Below are 6,000 nucleotides of genomic sequence, written 5' to 3'. Positions count from 1 at the left end.
TCTTGGAGTCTGACTCTATGTATCAAATGGACATGGGGCTCTAATGGAACTATAACCCACAACACCCTGTGTTCTTTTAGTATTTTCCAGATGGCAGTTTATTTCTCAGCGGATGTTGAATCCAGTGAGTTGGTATGATGCAATCTTCAGTCACACACATCACATCAAGGAGAGATACACTGTTTAAAAAACAGGGGAAATGTGAAATGGTCTAAACAGATGAATGTTTGGCCTTCTCTCTCCATCCTTGGATTGATGAAAAACCTCAGAGCAGACTGAGGAGGAGATGTTGAGTCAGAGACTGTTTATCCCACACTACAAGGACAAGCAGAGACCAAACAGTGCTATGTTATGGCCACTTCCTTGTCTATGTGGTACAGATTTGTTTTTGTATGACAAACATTTTCACCCCACTGTACTTCCCCCCCTCCCCCCATCTGCTTAGGAAATCAGCTCTCCCCATTTGATAGACGTTGTCTTCATTTATGTCATCCCCTGTGTATGCTATTCAACTTCTCTCTATTTTGACTTGAGTGGTTTTGTATCCTTGCAAAATCTCCACTTAACTCTTGAAGATCGTCATCAGTTCTGTGAGCGTGGTTATGCTCCAACAGTCATAGCACATAGCGACATGGATTCAAACATTTACCAGAGCCTAGTTGGACTGTGCACCTACAGTGCCTTGCGAAAGTATTCGGCCCCCTTGAACTTTGCGACCTTTTGCCACATTTCAGGCTTCAAACATAAAGATATAAAACTGTATTTTTTTTGTGAAGAATCAACAACAAGTGGGACACAATCATGAAGTGGAACGACATTTATTGGATATTTCAAACTTTTTTAACAAATCAAAAACTGAAAAATTGGGCGTGCAAAATTATTCAGCCCCTTTACTTTCAGTGCAGCAAACTCTCTCCATAAGTTCAGTGAGGATCTCTGAATGATCCAATGTTGACCTAAATGACTAATGATGATAAATACAATCCACCTGTGTGTAATCAAGTCTCCGTATAAATGCACCTGCACTGTGATAGTCTCAGAGGTCCGTTAAAAGCGCAGAGAGCGTCATGAAGAACAAGGAACACACCAGGCAGGACCGAGATATTGTTGTGAAGAAGTTTAAAGCCGGATTTGGATACAAAAAGATTTCCCAAGCTTTAAACATCCCAAGGAGCACTGTGCAAGCGATAATATTGAAATGGAAGGAGTATCAGACCACTGCAAATCTACCAAGACCTGGCCGTCCCTCTAAACTTTCAGCTCATACAAGGAGAAGACTGATCAGAGATGCAGCCAAGAGGCCCATGATCACTCTGGATGAACTGCAGAGATCTACAGCTGAGGTGGGAGACTCTGTCCATAGGACAACAATCAGTCGTATATTGCACAAATCTGGCCTTTATGGAAGAGTGGCAAGAAGAAAGCCATTTCTTAAAGATATCCATAAAAAGTGTCGTTTAAAGTTTGCCACAAGCCACCTGGGAGACACACCAAACATGTGGAAGAAGGTGCTCTGGTCAGATGAAACCAAAATTGAACTTTTTGGCAACAATGCAAAATGTTATGTTTGGCGTAAAAGCAACACAGCTGAACACACCATCCCCACTGTCAAACATGGTGGTGGCAGCATCATGGTTTGGGCCTGCTTTTCTTCAGCAGGGACAGGGAAGATGGTTAAAATTGATGGGAAGATGGATGGAGCCAAATACAGGACCATTCTGGAAGAAAACCTGATGGAGTCTGCAAAAGACCTGAGACTGGGACGGAGATTTGTCTTCCAACAAGACAATGATCCAAAACATAAAGCAAAATCTACAATGGAATGGTTCAAAAATAAACATATCCAGGTGTTAGAATGGCCAAGTCAAAGTCCAGACCTGAATCCAATCGAGAATCTGTGGAAAGAACTGAAAACTGCTGTTCACAAATGCTCTCCATCCAACCTCACTGAGCTAGAGCTGTTTTGCAAGGAGGAATGGGAAAAAAATTCAGTCTCTCGATGTGCAAAACTGATAGAGACATACCCCAAGCGACTTACAGCTGTAATCGCAGCAAAAGGTGGCGCTACAAAGTATTAACTTAAGGGGGCTGAATAATTTTGCACGCCCAATTTTTCGGTTTTTGATTTGTTAAAAAAGTTTGAAATATCCAATAAATGTCGTTCCACTTCATGATTGTGTCCCACTTGTTGATTCTTCACAAAAAAATACAGTTTTATATCTTTATGTTTGAAGCCTGAAATGTGGCAAAAGGTCGCAAAGTTCAAGGGGGCCGAATACTTTCGCAAGGCACTGTATCAACCTCAAACAATTATTGTTATTCTGCTCACATGGTGAACCTCCCTGTATTCTGTAGCTGGACAGGCCTTAGTCTGGTACATTGTATAATGTCATGCTGACATCAGACTGATCGATCTGATCTGTCTGTACTGAGTTGACAGTGAAAGGTGAGTGGCCCCCGAGCAGTCCACCCATCCTCATAACTCCTCAAAGCTCATGGGATTGGTGAGTTGTGTTGGTGTTTGTTGACACTGCAAATTGCTGCACTGTAAAACTGTAAGCAGGCTAGCACAAGATTTCCCTGCTGCGCAGAGCCTTGAAGTACTGTAAGCGCAAGCTAGTTTGAGCCAAACTAAGACATGATGGTTTGGGTATACATACTGGAGATGGATGTACTTTTAGCCTGAAATAGAATAGAGGAAATGGTGAGAGCATGCGCCAGGGGAGATCAGCAATGTGACTTGCTTTTGCCCCAAAATGTGGAGAACACTCAGGCATGCAAACATGAACAACGGCTTCTCTCATAATGCAGAACCCCCTCCTGTTCTTTCTCTCCCTCTTTTTCTATTTCTACCCCTCACTCTCTCGCTATCTCTCGGTCACCCCACATAACCAGCAGTAATGAGAAGTGGGTTGTGTGTCTCTTCTGACTGTGACTATCCTTGTTTCACCTCCACTTCCCTGGCAGCAGCAGTGCATAAAATACTTTTGAGTCTCCTTTAGACCCATCCTGCTGGACCCAGTCCCCCTCCCTATCCCTGTCACCTCGCTGGCTGTGTGTGTTTCTGTTTGCAGGGCGTGACATGAATACCAGGCAGCTGCCAGGTTGGCCAGGATGATAGTGGAGCTGCCAGGAACACAAGACGAGATGGAGGAGCAGAGCTACATGGCTGAAATTCCTACAATACACTGCCCCACTCTCTGCTACTCCGTACTGCTCACATTCCAACCCACCACATCCATGACCATTAGGCTGACTTCATAGTTCTTTACATGGATTTCATGCAATGTTTATGAAACTTATGCATTGTAGGTGTGTTCAAGATATAACACAATAGAAGTGCTCCAGCTATTGTACTGATGGGAAATGGTTCAAATATACAGAAATGATACACTCCATCTTCAGAACATTGTGGGTTAGCCTATACAATAACAAGATAGTTATTGTTTATGTCAGGGTCATTGTTTGGATAGACTGTCGCAGTATGCGATCTCAGATAAGACATGTTTCTGGACAACTTGTGAGAAGCTGACGTGATTGCTGAGATAAAAACCTACTCGAGAGTAAGCCTGCAGTGAACCCTCAAAAGCAGGAAGTGGGTGAAAGGTGATGGGGACAAAGTGGACACAGCAGCACATGATAGAAGAAAGGGAGAGGGAGGTAGAGATTACAGCAACGAGGACGAAGAAAAGAGCTATGTTTTTCACTTGTAAGCCCCTCTGCTACTATGGCATTAACATGTCGCATTTAGCCTACTGCCTAAAGGGAATGATCATATTGACACACGTACACCTTGAGCATCTATCGTTCCTGCTGTGGGACTGCTGATTACATCTCACTTGTGTGCTCGTGCAATAACTTGTGTGCTCGTGCAAATGGGAGGAATAGGACTGTTCAACTCTCAAAGGATGGGGAGGAGACACTTCTTTCCACCATGACTCCCACCCTCTCCCTCTCTCTTGCCCCCCCCCCACATTGTTACATAAGAGCACTGCGGTGTGCCCCGTCTCTCATCACACAGACTGATCTGAGAACAGAAACGTAGTGTTCCAGTGAAACGAAACAGACACAGGGACACAGGTAGAGAGAAATGTCCTTTCATAACACTCTGGTGGGACAGACAACACTCCCTTTCATTCATTCCATTCATGCATGTGACTGACCCCTCACCCCCTTGTCTGCTGAAACAATCTCACTCTGAACACCAGTCATGCTTCAGTGTAGTAGTTGTAGTAATTGTAGCATGGGCATGTGGGTTTGGAAGATTCTGGACAGGGAGGGTGGTTGGTTTTGCTGGTTCAACATGTTACAGCAGCCTCTTCATATTAGTACTAAAACACAAATTAGTAGCCTACTGTAGTCTATGTAACAAGTTATTTCTGGACAGTTTGTCAATATGTATCCTACTGCAAAACCAGACATAGTAACAACTTTCTTAATATAACCACATCAAATCTATCTGGCAATAAACACATGGAAACTGTGATCAAGTTCACCAATCACAGGGAGTGTGATAGAAAAGGAGAGATTGGGTTGGTTGGCCTCTAAACTTGGCTCAGACTATGGGATGTAAAACTTGCCAGAGAACAAGGGAGTGTCTACTCTGCCAACAGCAGTACTTTGTTGTTATAACTTGTGTGCCTGGAACTTCACTATTGTTTAGGTTTGAATGCATGGGAAAACTTACAGTAGGCCTAATGACTAAAATGCAATGTGAAACAAAAACATACAGAATGCTCTAAAAACAAATATCTCATTAGAGATAAAACAGCATAAAATTGTCCATATTATCTGCACCTAAGATGCGGGGGAAATAGTTGCATTTGAGGGCAGTGGTAGACTAAATGTGTCTTCTGAGGAGGAGACTTCGACTATAGTTATGCATTGTGAACAGTGCTCTCTAGTGGACATTTTAGGCATGGAGCCATTGCTTCGCAACACCATACAAATTCAGGCCATATAAATAATCGCAAACCTCCATCGAGACACCTATTTCAACCGCTTTCATTCTTTTGTTTATGTCTGTGTATTGAAGTGAATGTTTTTGCTGTTTTGCCCCCTAGCATGATGTATATCATTAATGCATCTTCAACAGAGGGCGGAATTAAGTTAAGTTTATTCTCTCTAAGGAAACAGTGGGAGTCTGGGAAATCCTAGGGCCAACGGCAACAATAGCGTAATCCTCTTTTTACATAGCGGGTTACTGTTTTGTCTAATTTGTTCCTTTTACATGCACAAGTCTCCAATTAATGTTTTTAAACAGAGATCCAAGCTTTAAAAGAACATGGCACTCTTCTGGTACAGGGTTGTGGGCTCAGCTGCTCTCAAGTGTCTACTGAGTATTCTAACAGTAGCTGCCTGAGAAAGACTGTGAGAGGCCATCTGGGGGTAGTGAAACTGAGAGTGCTCTGAGCCAGAGAGAAGACTCAGTGGATAGTCTGCTTCAGAGTTGCACTGTATCAGGAGGTTCTCTTTGGCTCGCACCCACCCACTACTTCCTCTCGTGCTGTGCAAGGAAAGGGAGCTAGTGGTTCATAACTCTCTGTTCTGTAGGACTGAAAATATGCCTACATCTCCCAAAGAACAGGGCATTTGACTCAGCACGCTTATTATTGAAGCAAATGGAACATTATAAGAAAGATATGAGGCTACATATCACTTTTTCAGGTCTGTTCAAACAACAATTATCATGTTACTTTCAATGACAGTGAAGGTCTCGGGGTAATCAATAAGAAAGAAAGATCCAGATGGCTTTCATATTATTAGATGTTTTATTGACAAAGACAAGCAGAGACATACATGCCAGGGCCCCTGGGAGAAAACTCTAGTACAGGTCTCAAGTACATTTTCTCAAAGCCTTACTTTCTTGTTCATCTCTGTTTAGACCTGGTTTTGCATCACAATGTGCCTTGCAATAATTGTACCGTAATCAAATTCAACATATCACAACAGCTTGAGTGTAGAGTTTCAATAAACCTGTAGGTAGACCATATTTGGTGG

This window comes from Oncorhynchus mykiss, chromosome 12, assembly GCF_057628025.1.
Source record: "Oncorhynchus mykiss isolate SJ-2025 chromosome 12, ASM5762802v1, whole genome shotgun sequence".
In the NCBI taxonomy this organism is placed as follows: Eukaryota; Metazoa; Chordata; class Actinopteri; order Salmoniformes; family Salmonidae; genus Oncorhynchus; species Oncorhynchus mykiss.
This window is presented reverse-complemented; position numbering follows the sequence as displayed.